Source organism: Anabrus simplex, chromosome 1 (genome assembly GCF_040414725.1).
Source record: "Anabrus simplex isolate iqAnaSimp1 chromosome 1, ASM4041472v1, whole genome shotgun sequence".
Classification (NCBI taxonomy): domain Eukaryota; kingdom Metazoa; phylum Arthropoda; class Insecta; order Orthoptera; family Tettigoniidae; genus Anabrus; species Anabrus simplex.
Window position 1 is genome coordinate 814,708,475 of NC_090265.1, and position 15,067 is coordinate 814,723,541.

General features: G+C 40.4%; 1 protein-coding gene across 4 annotated transcripts in view; it reads left to right on the forward strand.

Moving 5' to 3' along the window:
- Pde11 (Phosphodiesterase 11) overlaps window positions 1-15,067 on the forward strand; it is a 703,554-nt gene that overhangs the window by 438,344 nt on the left and 250,143 nt on the right. For 2 of the 4 annotated variants that reach the window (XM_067136341.2, XM_067136342.2), the window contains exon 1: window positions 6,492-6,719. The exons of 1 other annotated variant lie outside the window; for it this stretch is intronic. The gene's annotated coding sequence lies outside the window, so the exon portion shown is untranslated. Of the gene's footprint in view, window positions 1-6,490; window positions 6,720-15,067 lie in introns of those variants that run through there. One more of the 4 variants, XR_010858547.2, reaches the window with a different exon arrangement.

Genomic DNA, 15,067 nt, shown 5'->3' on the forward strand with positions numbered 1-15,067 from the left:
GGTATTTTAACTGCGTTTGCTTTATTACTCTGTCTTGAGGACCTAATTTTTGTGTTCGACTTAATACAATTCTCTCAATCGATATACAACTCAACACAGGAACACGTATTAGTAAATACATTCTTATGTCAGAAAGAGAATCCAGCCGTAAAACTGGGACAAATCCACATTAAGTGGCGACTCCAATAAGTGGAAATTCTATTCTATACCAGTACCTCGGGGACTGGGCATGTGTCTTCGTCTTAACACACGCCTTCATCACATCACCAACCACCGTAGAAACATACAATATTGAATACTTGCCTGTGTCACGAAAGACATCTGCCCGTAAAACGGGGTTAAGCCACGTGTAATGACGATCCCAAGTAATTGGAATAATAATGTTAGTGAGACTAGTTAGTCGTTAAGTTCATAAACTATTTCGTTAATGGAAGCGGAATGGGTAGCTAGGTCTCAACGGCTATACCATGTCCTCACCCGATCACCGCAGGTAAGCATCATTGGGCGTAGTCAGTACTTGGATGGGTGTCCGCTTGGCAACACCACGTGCCGTTAGCTCAATTCCCTCTTGTTCGGCTCCGTAGTGTACTGCCAGAGATTTGAGAATGACAAGAGGGCTGGTGTGAGGTTAAAACGGTTCATGCAGCTCACCTCCATTGAGGGTGTGCCTGAAAAGACCTGCACCACCTCGGGACGAGGACAGGAATTTACTTTAATCACACCTATATATGAGAAGTGCTAGAAAATATCTAAAACCTTCTATGCCTTGTGTTAGTTTTTTCCCCTTCTTAATCCGTTTACCGTCCAGGGTTGGCTTTTCCCTCAGGATTCGGCAAGAGAACTCTATCGCCTCAAGGGCCTGAGCCTGAGACTTTGGGTCGGGTATACAACTGAGGAGGAGGGCCAGTACCTCTCCTAGGTGGTCTGATCTGCTATGCTGAACAGGATGGGTGGGAAGATCGGAAGCGATAGACAAGGAAGAGGGAAGGAAATGGCCGTGGCCCTAAGTTAGGTACCATCCCGGCATTTGCCTGGAGAAGAAGGGGAAAACCACTCCGAGGATGGCTGAGGTAGGAATCAACCCCCCTTCCCCCTTATACTTAGTTGACCCCTCGAGGCGAGTGGACCTCGTTCCAATTCTCGTACCTCTTTTCAAATTTCGTGGCAGAGACTGGATTCAAACCCGAACCTTCGGGGGTGGCAGTTAATCGCACTAACCACTACACCATAGAGGAGGACTAGTTTTCTGTTCAATTAAGGATATCCGAAAATTTAACGATTTTGTATTTTTATGTGTAACAATATACTGATAACTGAATGCAGCTCTGCTGAACTCTGTATTTGAGTTGAGAAAAATGGGGGCTCTTATGTCAGAAAGAGAATCCAGCCGTAAAACTGGGACAAATCCACATTAAGTGGCGACTCCAATAAGTGGAAATTCTATTCCCACCCGGCCTGGGCAGTTTAGCTACCTAGCTAAATACAGTACACCTGATTTAACTGATTTAACTTTCATCTGTAACATTGCATATCAAATGTATATATTCTATACACGTGAAAGTTGTCGCCCAATTATTTCTATGATAATTATGATTGTTGTTTAAAGGGGCCTAACATCTCTGTCATCGGCCCATGTTTTTCTATGAAATAGTCTTCAGGATAATATTTTCGATGTATCTAAATTTGTAGACTACCTGACCGGAAATCGAATTAAAAGCCTTTCAGTGAACCATGTACGCCTGTACAGTATAGGCTACTACTTCACGAAAGACATAGCATTCGATTCCTTGAAAATACTAAACAAAATTTTCGATTAGAAGTCGGGAACTTCAAGCTCCACTAGTCCCCATCTACGAGTGCAAGGAACTTGCATAGTCAGTACAGAGTGCGGCCGTTCCCTTGCATATTTCCTCCAACCCGGAACTGACTCAAATTCGAACCTCAGCCGTACGGTTGGATAGCCAGCAGCCAAGTTATTACGCTACTCACCTCCACCTACCGACGTTACCTTCTGTCTTTTTAATCCGTTTTCTCTCCAGGGTTGGTTTATCCCACGGACTCAGCGAGGGATCCCACCTCTACCATCTCAAAGGCAGTTTCCTGAAGCTTAAGACGTTTGGTTGGTGGTCCAACTGGGGAGGAGGACCAGTACCTCGCCCAGACGGCATCATATGCTACGCTGAATAGGGGCCTTGTGGGGGGTATGAGAAGATCGGAAGGCATAGACCAGGAAGAGGGAAGGGAGCAGCCGTGGCCTTAAGTTAGGTACCATCCCGGCATTTGCCTGGAGGAGAAGTGGGAAACCACGGAAAAACACTTCCAGGATGGCTGAGGAGGGAAACGAACACACTCCACTCATTCGACCTCTCGAGCCTGAGTGGACCCCGTTTCAGTCCTTGTAGCACATTTCAAATTTCGTGGCAGAGCAGGGGTGGCAGCTAACCACACTAACCACTACACCACAGACGCGGATGATGATGATGATGATTATTATTATTATTGTTGCGAAGATATTATGGAGAGCAGAGGTAAAAGAATGTGCGGGCATGAATGGGTGGATATACGAAAATCGAAAGATTGAATTAAAACTTTAAAATTGACATTTTTATTTCTTTTTTATAACCTTTCCCCTTTGCCAAGTAATTAACAATAATTATTTACAAAAGTTGGCTCGTAAGCTTGAAAAACACTTTTAGAGAGGTCTAAAATAATCAGATAACAGTTTTACCGGCTGAGCTTGAAGCTCCTAATTACAATTTTTACCTGAGCACAACTGCTCCTTTCAATCAATAGTCAAGGAGACGGATCTCCCAATTTCAACAGTAAGAGCATCTTTGCTCTACCAGTTTACGCTTAGAAATCTATTTCCAAAAATTCACACTTTCCAGGCCTATCAAAGACACAACCTACATTATTTAACAAAATTAATCAGTATTCACTGTCTTAACTGCTCAACATGAAATAAATGGTGTTAAACAGGGGTAACAAGTACTCATTCTATATGGCCTTTGGTAAAAAGAAAAGGTTAAATCACTGGCCCGAAAACCAAAATGGTAAGGAGGCGAACTCTTGCACTCGTAGAAATTTATAAATGCGTAAAACCCTATTTGGGCTTATGGCCCGACGTTACAGAGGTTAAGCCTATACTACTGAGGTGACTAGATGGAGAAAAATATTTAAGTTACAGAAATTACAAGATAGAAAATGTTACACTATCTCCCGGATGCAAGATCACAGCCTAACCGCACGGCCAACTCGCCCGGTGCACGTATTTCTGAGAGCAAGGCATCGGAGACTGATATTGCCGCCCAGACTCTCGTCCCTCTTCCCTCGACTCGCCACACGTGGCTTGCTGCTGTATATCGGATAGGAGCGGAACCAGGGAAGTAGGTGTGCTAGACTTCGGTCCATTAGATCGCCACTGTTATCAACCATGCGTTACTCATCGTAGATAACAGAGCGCTGGCATTTCACTCCCGTTTACTTCTACACCCTTGTAGAAGACACTGCAGGGTTGCTGTTATAGGAGCAATGTAGTCATCGTTTTATTGGTAGATCTGCTAAAATGAACTGCAATCTTTCAGGCTTAGTGTTCTCTTTTGTTGGTTGGAATCGAACCCGTGATCATGGGTCAGACACCACAACTGATCTCCCGAGGAAACTAATTGACCAATGAAGGATGGGTACGGCCGGCTTTAAAATTCAAAATGTTGATATAATAATAATAATAATAATAATAATAATAATAATAATAATAATAATAATAATAATAATAATAATAATAATAATAATAATGGGGCATGGCATCTTTGTAGGCTTAGTGATGACCTAATGAGGATAAAATGAATGACGAAGACGTCATAAACACCCAGTCCCCAAGCCAGGGGAATTAACAGTATGAGGAGGTTGATTCTGAAAACTGAACCGCGGCCATCGGACTAAAGGCAAGCATTCTATCAATTTAGCCACAAAGCCGGAGTTTCATTTGCTAAATCTTAGGCTACCATCTCCACTGATCAGGGGTTGAGCATTGGCAGTAGTAGAGACCAGGGCAGTAGCTTGTGAAGCAGCCGCGACAACACAACAGGCTTCTCCGTTGCCTATTGGCTGCAGCTCAAAACGCTGAAGGCTTGACGTTCACTAAACCAACCGCCGAAAAGTGGTAACTTAAGGCGACACTACGGAGATAAAAATATATTTTTACCTAATGCATGGACTTTCACAAAACTTTGTGAGAATGTCACCTACATAAAAGTAGAGATGTCACGAACATTTCTTTCATATACGATAGTTTTCAAAAATGATTTTTTTGAAATTCAATTCCATTTTTTTCATTGAATTTAATTAACATGTCGATATAAATTCGTAATTAAGTAGATAATACTTCTTTTAAAAGCACTACATATCGATTTTTTGTACGTAAATTATATAAGTAGATATATTTTACAGTCCGCCTCGGTGGTGTAGTAGTTAGTGTGATTAGCTGCCACCCCCGGAGGCCCGGGTTCGATTCCCGGCTCTGCCACGAAATTTGAAAAGTGGCACGAAGACTGGAATGGGGTCCACTCAGCCTCGGGAGGTCAGCTGAGTAGAGGTGGGTTCGATTCCCGCCTCAGCCATCCCGGAAGTGGTTTTCCGTGGTTTTCCACTTCTCGTCCAGGCAAATGTCGGGATGGTACCTAACTTAAGGCCACGGCCGCTTCCTTCCCTCTTCCTTGTCTATCCCTCCCAATCTTCTCATCCCCCCGCAAGGCCCCTGTTCAGCATAGCAGGTGAGGCCGCCTGGGCGAGGTAGTGGTCTTCCTCCCCAGTTGTATCCACCGACCCAGAGTCTCACACTCCAGGGCACTGCCCTTGAGGCGGTAGGGGTGGGATCCCTCGCTGAGTCCGAGGGAAGAGCCAATCCTAGAGGGTAAACAGATTAAGAAAGAAAGATATATCTTACTAAAGTTTGTGTAATTTTTACGTTCTAAAATTTTGGGCTTATAAATCCCTACTACTTAAAAAAATTCTGCGACCAAATTTCCATACGCAGGCTTCTTAATATAAGTGTGATACATATACCACACAAATTTTGTTACATTTGGCAGAATATTATGGGTGAAAAATGGGATTTAAATATAAAGTTACAATTTTCAAACAAAGCATTCCTACAGTGATAAATTGTTTGAATTCAGCGGAGTAACTTCGTGACAAGAAAAAAGAAACTCAATTCTTTCAATTTCAGTCATTAAAAAATTCACCAAAATGATCAAAATATAGATTTTTAACTCTGGAGTGTCGCCGAAAGTCTAGTGGTGGCCCACGTCTTGATCCCAGCATACGCCACTGGAGATAGTGTACTGAAGAGCAAATCATGGACAGAAAAAAATACGACGGATAATGTAGCCTAAAATGAATTAGGAATGTCTGTATAAGTGTGTTTCTTCACATTTGTGTTTTACACGGTTTTCTTACAACCTTACTAATTAACATACTGCGTCTTATTGAGGAGACATGTGCTTATTTTTTGAACATTGTTTATTCATGATCATGATTTTATGTATTGATGTGGATGAATAGCTTGAGTCTAATAAATGAACGGTACGTTTGCATTTCATACGAGTGATTAACAGTGTGAAAATAAGTGCATTCCTGAATGCATATTTCACCACTTTTTGCAGCATAGTTGAATGCATATATTGGTGATTTATACATCATATAAATTCGATGTCTAATCATGACTCTTGAGACGATATGAATTCGGTCCTGAATTCCAAGGATCGGGCGAGTTGGCCGTGTGGTTAGGGGCACGTGGCTGTGAGCTTGCATCCGGGAGATAGCGGGATCGAATCCCACTGTCGGCAGCACTGAATATGGTTTTCCGTGGTTTCCCATTTTCACACCAGGCAAATGCTGGTGCTGCACCTTAAATAAGGCCACGGCCGCTTCCTTCAAATTCCTAGACCTTTCCAATCTCATCGTCGCCATGAGACCTATCCGTGTCGGTGCGACGCAAAGCCACTAGCAAAAAAAAAAAACCCAAAAAAAACAACCGAAGAGTGCAGATAAGGTAGTCGTACTGTATCTCGATCAAAATCTGTTAGCCATTCAACTGAGCAGTAACCGTATTGCTGAATGGAACATATTTAAAGGCCTGTGCGTACTATATATTCATTTTTGTGCTACTACTTACTCTCCGCGGCTGTCGGATGGCTACTGAATGTATGCACCAGGACTCTTGTTACATACCGGCTGTCATGAAGCTACGGCTCGGATCGAACCAAGTATCTCAGACGCTACACGCTAGCTCGCCAAACCTCGAGGATAAAGTACATAATGCTCTTGTTGTAGAAGTTGTTCTGGATGTTCGTTTGTTTTCCGGCCGTTTTTTCCGAGCCCTCTCAGGGAATTACACACGCGGAATGATGTTATCGCAGCGGATAGTAGAAGGCCATGCGCGGTATCGTGACATGTCTCATCAGACTGGCGCTGGCTCTGGCTGGCTGGCTGCTTCAGTTCGCTTGCGGCAGGCGAGCAGCTTGGATGTGTCTCGTAGTCAGTGCGTGTGTTCTGTAACCATTTGGCGAGTGAGTGCAGTGCGTCTAAGTTATTTTAAAACTTTGTGAGAAGCAGTACCGAAAATAAGCTGAGCACAGCTGCTCTTCTCATCAAAAGTAGCTGTCATTTATATGGCTATGTGTTATAAACCTTTAAAACGGGGAAAATCTTTAACTCAGGTAAAGTATGTCATTGTTAATTTCTTGTGTGATACTTCTCTCAGATAATTACGTGAAAGCTGTGTAGTTAAAAAGGATAATGCAATGGTTTTTGCTTTTTAAAGTGTGTGTTACAAAAGAGCAAATGTATTCGTCTTTCTTGTGAAAGGATTAAGGTGTATTCAGTGATTCATTCCTTGAGACCCCAACGTTGGTTACAACCACGTGACCTCAAACAAACGTCATGTGTTTATATGTGTTATACAAATAGTTGGCGAGTGAAAATGACGGCAGTATGCCAATATTTATTCAGGGGCATGCAATCGTAAAATTTAAGATACATAAAATAAATTAAGTATATTTTAAACCCGATTCGTACATTTATACATGCGAATATATACTAACTTTTCTCAGGCTATGGTCGTATTTTGTGAATTATATTTATTGTTGTATCTGCACTGACTGCTCTGTGGTATATCGTGTAGAGCTTACTATCATTTTTCCAAATTGTTCCAAATAGAAAAGAAATTGCGAAGGATGGCAACGCAGTAGATACCGGTAGGGAATCTAGTCGATCAGAGGAGTACAGTTCGAGGAAATTTAAACAGAATATGTCACATGCTGATAGGTACACATCTTGTGATGTTCTCTGTGATTGCCATAACTTTTCGATTGAACGAGACTGTCGCGAATGTTTCGGAGGCATGTACGTCCCAAATTTGTTTCTTAGTTCTGAAACTGTGGTTCAAATTATATTCTTCTGCTTTGAAAATAACAAACTTGTAGGCTTAAATGACTCTTGATATGATCACAGACATGGAACCTCCAGCTGTACGTAGAATCCGAACCGCAGGGGTTATCTTACTTTTGTTAGAGAACAAATTTTAAAGCTACCTCTGTACAGGCCATGAATACCCATGAAGAAGTGAAAGGTGAAGGCTTCCACTATCCACGACCTTGTCACTTACAGCGTGAATGAATGGTTTGCCCCGGAAATTGACCTGATAGTTATGCTGCAGGCTGAGTGACTCTCCACGACCTGTGTTTCCCCAAAAGTGAAAGTATTGTTAATGTTTGAATCATTGTACCGCCTCGGCTTGGCAAGTACAAAACAATGATATAAATATTTTCATATATCGTGCTTATTTTATTTTGCAAGTAGGTCTATAGAATATTCATTGACAATGGGAGCAGTTTTCAAAGTTTAAATTAGAAATGTGTGTTCATAAGTAAAGCTTTCCTTAACTTTCCGATATCTTAAAGTCAAGAAATGAGTGCACTTATTTAATGCCCTTTCCAACTGCTAGTGGTTCTATACGGATGCTGGGTATCGGAATTTCGTTTCTTCGTTTCGTAGGAGTTCAATATCGTGATAGAAGCCAAGGACACAGATTATTCATATGTATATACCCCCTTTTACTGAGATTTGTTCGTGGCGTCGACCTCTGTAGATCTTTTGCCACTACTAGCACCATATATGAACCTGCGTGTAACTGTAATTGCAGAAGTGTAGAATGTTGAATGTGAGGAAAGGAACTTTAAGGACGACACAAACATCCAGTCCCCAGGCCAGGGATATTAATCATTTACAATTAAAAACCCCTGACCTGGCCGGGAATCGAACCCGGGACCGCCGGGTGACAGGCGGACACGTTGCCCACGTTGTCAGCAACTTCAGCAGGAGATTGAACTCGCAATCTTCGAAGTATAAAGTCAACGACTAGCTTATTGCGCCATTAAAGACTGCGTTTTTTTTTAAGATCCTAGCCAGCTGATCGTTCGCATTCCGTCCCACTTTTGGTTCCAACATTTATGGCAAGCCTAATGATCAGAGCTTGTTTCTATTTCTTGTCATGAGATGCATATTGAATATGAGAGCGAAAGTGCAGCAGAAGTGCGTGAACAGAGGAAATGCTATTCAGCGATAGTTTGGACTTTATGAGTGAAGATGTCTAGAATGCTCAGACAAACTCTCTCGAACTGTGATCATTTTTAACGTAACTCTATAATGTATTATTATTATTATTATTATTATTATTATTATTATTATTATTATTATTAGTAGTAGTAGTAGTAGTAGTAGTAGTAGTAGCCTAGTAGTAGTATTTAGTTCGTTTGGGCCGCCTGAGGTCCACAGTGCTTGTGCTTTAGCTGTGTTGTTGTCGATGCTTGCCGCTTCTGGTGTTCTTGATAGTGGGTTTGGTTGTTGTTTTCTTCTTGGTACCTTGAGCTTTTCTGTTGGCCGAATAATCCTTCATTTTCATGCTGAATTATTATTATTATTATTATTATTATTATTATTATTATTATTATTATTATTATTATTATTATTATGTGTAAATCTAAATCCTGCAGATAAAGCCTTCATTATAGTTGTAGCCTACTTGCGCTAGGATGTGCATTTGCGTCTTTTTATACACTAATAATGTTATGATCTTACTATTCTTTCAATTGATTCGAGTCCGAAGTATCATCTAAGCCACGCACTTTAGCCCGAAGAAAATGTCTTAAGACTTAAGACACTGGTCTCTGCTTCTATGCACCAATAACGGGCATCCTACTGCGTCGGGATACGATTGCTTGGAAACAGGAGGCGAATATAATCAGCTGTACCATGCTATCGCCCGCGATACTGTCATCTAGACAGTGCGACATACAGTAAATAAAAATAAATGGGCCCAATTCCTTTCTCCAGACTTTTTAATCACCTCGTTCCTTATTTATGGTAAGGCGGGTGTCTGTAGAAACTTACGCCAAGAGCTTAAAAGGAAGATATTTGAAAAGGAATAATGGGAAGATACAAATTATAGATTTTTAATTTTGTAGCTAGTTCGAGGTCGTGTTGTTCTTCCTAAGCGGAAGGTAGGGTGCTGTACATTTATTATCATACTAATATTAATATTTATGGAAAGTTGTAGGTTTAGATATATCTACTATGCAACGATAATTATGTACATATATTTACAAATGTCTAGTTTCATAGATGCATTAAATAACTAGGATAGATTTTAACTCCGTGGATGTTGGAAGAGGCCGCGTCTGTGGTGTAGTGGTTATCGTGATTACCTGCCACCCCCGGAGGCCCGGGTTCGATTCCCGGCTCTGCCACGAAATTTGAAAAGTGGAACGTGGTCCACTTTGCCTGGGGTTGTCAACTGAGTAGAGGAGGGTTCGATTCCCATCTCCAACATCCTCGAAGTGATTTTCCGTAGTTGCCCCATCTCCTGCAGGCAAATGCCGGGATGGTACCTAACTTAAGGCCACGGCTGCTCCCTTTCCTCTTCCTTGTCTATCCCTTCCCATCTTCCCTTTTCCCCGCAAGGCCCTTGTTCAGCATAGCAGGTGAGGCCGCTTGAGCGAGGGTACTGGTCGTCCTCCTGTGTTATATCCCCCGACCCAAAGTCTAAACACTGCCCTTGAGGTGGTAGAAGTGGAATCCCTCACTGATTCCAAGGGAAGAACCAACGCTGGAGGGTAAACTGCTTAAGAAAGAAAGAAAGGATGTTGGAAGAATTAGACATTCTTTTTACGATGTTTTATTCATAATTATTTCAGTTTAACTGTGCACTGATTAAGAAATATCAAAGTGTGAAAGTTGTCTGTATAACTTTTAAACTCTATTCTCCATAGCTTACGGTATATACCATCACTGACCCCAGTATTATCACTGCTGGGGTTGTGATACCTTGGAAATTGCCTCTTCAGTTTATTAAAATATTAAGTGTGGAAAAAATCTTGCATGTCAGTACATTAAAAATTAACATAATTGAATGTAATTATGATACAACCTAATTTTCATATAATTTCGTAAATTGCGCCGTATCACCCGCCTGTAAAGTAGTAACTCTTGTTAGATTGTGTTATTCTGTTGCAGAGGCAGTGTAACCTGGTGCAGGTGGAGAATGAGGGGGTTGGGTGGGTATTCACCACTAGGGACCAAACCTTAATGCACTAAAACGATTAAAATATGCATGCAATTATTCACTAAAATGTAGAAAATATGCATTCTAAATTGAAAAATATGCACGTAAGAATAAGACAATTTTATTCACTCCCTTTGTACGTGTACAGTGAAACCTGCTTTCAACGGAACTTCCACATAGAAGAAACCTGGTGTTAACGGAAATATTCCTTGGTCAGGCGAGATTAACACTGAAATATATACAAAATTACCTGTACTTAGCGGAACATGCTTAGCGTGGAAACGGAAATAGCTTATCAGTATACAGCAGAATATATTATACAATATTTTTTCTGTTTAATTTGTCATTCATGATGCGATTTGAATTATTCACAAGTTTTAGGCCTACATTTTTTGAATTTCTTTGAATCCTTAACAAAAGCAAGGATGTTGGCAATCCTAGAAATTACAGTAAGTCTAGACATCAATTATACTACGTTTAAAAAAAATTGTAAATTTTGCGAGTAATTGAACTTTATTTAGAAAAACTAAAGTAGAGAGTGCTGTAGCAAACAGTAGTCTGTTGTCTATCGTAAGAGGCTCACTGTGCAGTAAAGCGACTAGAAAACATCCCCGACTTCTGTGTAGAAATCCAGTACACAATACGCGAGTGTAATGTACCTTGTATCACGTTTAAGTTTTTTCAACGGAAACCTGTGCACAGAGGACAAGAAACGTGGTACCACGAGATTCAGTTGCGTACAGGTTTCACTCTATCATTCACTACAAAAAGAAGCATTACAATCGATAAGTGCAAGTTTTTCGATGTTTCCTGGAAACAAATTACGTCTATTGTCTGTCGAAATAAGTTTATAGTCCGAGAATGACTTTTCTACATCAAATGAAGTGATGGGACGAAATTTATACACTGGCACAGAAGGTTTCAAACATTCATCTGGTGAAGACAGCGCCTCAACCGTCTGAGTCACTCAGCCTGGCGAATATTGTTTTAGTAGTTGTAGTGCGTTGTTTTTTCTTCCCTCTTTTGCTGTAATATGTGCACTCGTTTTTGTATGCTCAAGTTGTAATTTCTATTCACATTTCACTTCTCACTTGGCAATAGACGAAAACGCTGTCAGTTGAATGACCACAATTTAGGCACTAATAGTTTAGAATGCACCGGGCGAGTTGGCCGTGCGGTTAGAGGCGCGCAGCTGTGAGCTTGCATCTAGAACATAGTGGGTTCGAACCCCACTCTCGGCAGCCCTGAAGATATTTTTCCGTAGGTTCCCACTTTCACATCAGACACATGCTGGGGCTGTACCTTAATTAAGGCCACGGCCGCTTCCTCCCCACTCCTAGTTCTTTCCTATCCGTCGCCATATGACCTATCTGTGTCAGTGCGACGTAAAGCAAATAATAAAAAAATATTTAGAATGCAAACCTACTGTAGTGGGTAACAAGTATTTAGTCTATCCTGCACAACAGTTGTGTTATGGGTTTAGCATAAACTTTAGGGGTACGGCTCACGGGAACCCCTGGCACTTATGTTACTCTCGCTACATAGCTGAGGAACGGACTAGACGACATTTCCTACCAACCAAGTTACTGTAGTTTGCATTCTAACCTATTACCTGACACCCACTGATTTAATAAATACTTTCTGCTGGTCTTCTCTTTAGGTATTTTGAATAAAGAATATGCAGACTAAGAATAAAGTCATACATTAACCGAAGAAACACCTCACAAAACTAACCCCGGGCTACTGGTTGTCCAGATGGTGAAAGGAATGTCCCACCGTATCCCTTTATTGAAATAGCTAGGCAGCATGCTTGCGTAAAATACTGTTATCTCGTTATCAGTTACTCACAAAATGTGCTTTACAAGGGATGTCCAACACGCAGGCGAAACCAATTTTGTTCGAGATGTTTTAAATTATATTTAATTTCAAATATATATGCTGCTATGTTTACAATATGCAATAAATCCAATGAACCCACAAAATATTTATTTACATATGCATTTAAAAAGACCGGTCCCTATTCATCACCCTTCATTAAAGAACACCCGAGTAAATATCAAAAAAGACTCAGTCAGCATCCTAAATTACTCTCTCTGGTAGCCTATACATAGGTTACGGAATTTTACAAATTTTGATTTGTGCTATTCACAATATCATTGTGGGTAATTTTATTCTATAGAGTAGTACGTATCTTTTCTAATAATTTGACTTTAATTTAGATTCAGGATCCTCGCCGTCGTCACTCACAATTTGTCAATTGATGTTATGTTGGAATATATAAAAACTCGAAACCGTTTATTGCGACGTCGCTTTTAACGACGTATTGGATATAACGGCGAATTCGAAAGGTTCCACCTAAATTCTAAATAAACACAGCATTTAAAAATCCCTTAGTAGGACACATCGTATAAAACGGTGAATTTTTATCACATTTTCGGAGAAATATATCGACTATAACATCCAACGACGATTTTTTTGTTTGTTACGCGTTTAGGGTGGATTGTTGACAACAATGTAGAGTTTATTTTCAAACTCTGGTTTCCAGAAAAGTGTAGATTTAGAATCAATCTGTCTGTTAAACAGTTAAGGAAAGCATCGTTGTGAAGATGTCGTGAAAGGAAAGGAAAGTGTTAAATATTGAAGAAAAGTCACACATAATGTGGCAATTACAAAATTGGGAAACAAAGGTCAGCATCGCAAAGGAATTGGGGGGTATCACATTCAACGATTTCTACAATTTGAAAGGACAGAGAGCAGATCTCGTTTATTAGCCAAGACCGTGTGCGACATTACTGATCAAGTTATATTGCTGCTACTTTTTCCCTCACTTTTTATTTTATATTTTGATGACATGAGTAAACATTAAAGGGAAAATTCCGCTGTCCCGTTCCTTAAATACTATATTGCAAATACAGTAATCATTTCACTTGTTTTGAAGTTTTAAAATCATTCTGTTAATCAAACCTCTAAGTGTGCAGCCTAAAACTAACAGATAATTTATTACCTTTTCAAAAAAAAAAAAAAAATTGTGCGACTATCGCTTACAATGACGGTTAATTGCCGGTCTGAATGTGTGTCTTACTGCCAAGTGATGTGTGTTTATGAAGATCTATATAGAGTCACTCAAAATAAATTTTAGAGCTGAGCACATGGTATTATATAATTTCCTAATAGGTACATCTTTCTAAGAAACAGTTGAACCTATAGATATCATATTTGTTGTGGATTTTTTTTTTTTTTTTGCTAGTTGCTTTACGTCCCACCGACACAGATAGGTCTTACGGTGACTATGGGACAGGAAAGGGCTAGGAGTGGGAAGGAAGCGGCCGTGGCCTTAATTAAGGTACAGCCCCAGCATTTGCCTGGTGTGAAAATGGGAAACCACGGAAAACCATCTTCAGGGCTGCCGACAGTGGGGTTGGAACCTATCTCCCGAATACTGGGTACTGGCCGCATTTAAGCGACTGCAGCTACCGAGCTCGGTGTTGTTGTTGTTGTGGATATCCACAGTATTTTATATATATGGGAGGTGAGTTATATTTTGAAAAATATTCAAACTAGGAACCTTTTTTTTTTGACAAATTGCTTTACGTCGCATCGACACAGATAGGTCTTTTAGCGACGATCGGAGAAAAAAGGGCAAGGAGTGAGGGAAGGAAGCGGCCGTTTGAGGTACAGGCCCAGCATTTTCCTGGTATGAAGATTGGAAACTACGGAAAACTATCTTCAGGGCTGTCGACAGTGGGGTTCGAACCACCTATATCCCGAATACAAGCTCACAGCTGCGCGCTCCTAACATCACGGTCAACCCGTTCGGTAAACTAGGGATTGCGGTCGAATTCTTTTCATCGATAACAAAATGCCTTATTATTATTATTATTATTATTATTATTATTATTATTATTATTATTATTATTATTATTATAGAATAGAGGTATTAAATAACATGCGCTCAATCTTTCTTCTTGAGATAGACTGAAGATATATTATAGAGAAATGTTGAAAGTGTTCATGTCACTATTTTCTTTTTAGTAGGCCTAAGTATAAAATCGGTGAAACTTCCTTCTCATCTTGCCCGACCCCACGTGGGATGAATTCTAACCAACTACATACCTTGCGCTCTATCACACTAACTTGTTACCGGACACGCGACCTCCTGCCATCTAAATTGTGCCTGCAAGTGACTGCCAATGGTTACTGTGGTATAATCTTGTGGTTTGCATTCTGGTAAATTGTATGCTATTCGCAAATCACCTAGAAATTACCCTATTATAAGGTAACAAGTTAGCATGACGTGTTAGTTATTTTCTTCTCTTTTTTACTATGGTTTAACGTCACTCATAGTATGATAGGAAAGGACTGGGATTAGAAATCTCTGGTATGAAAATAGGAAAACCACATTAAACCATCTTCAGGGTTACCACTATATGGGGAACACCATGGATC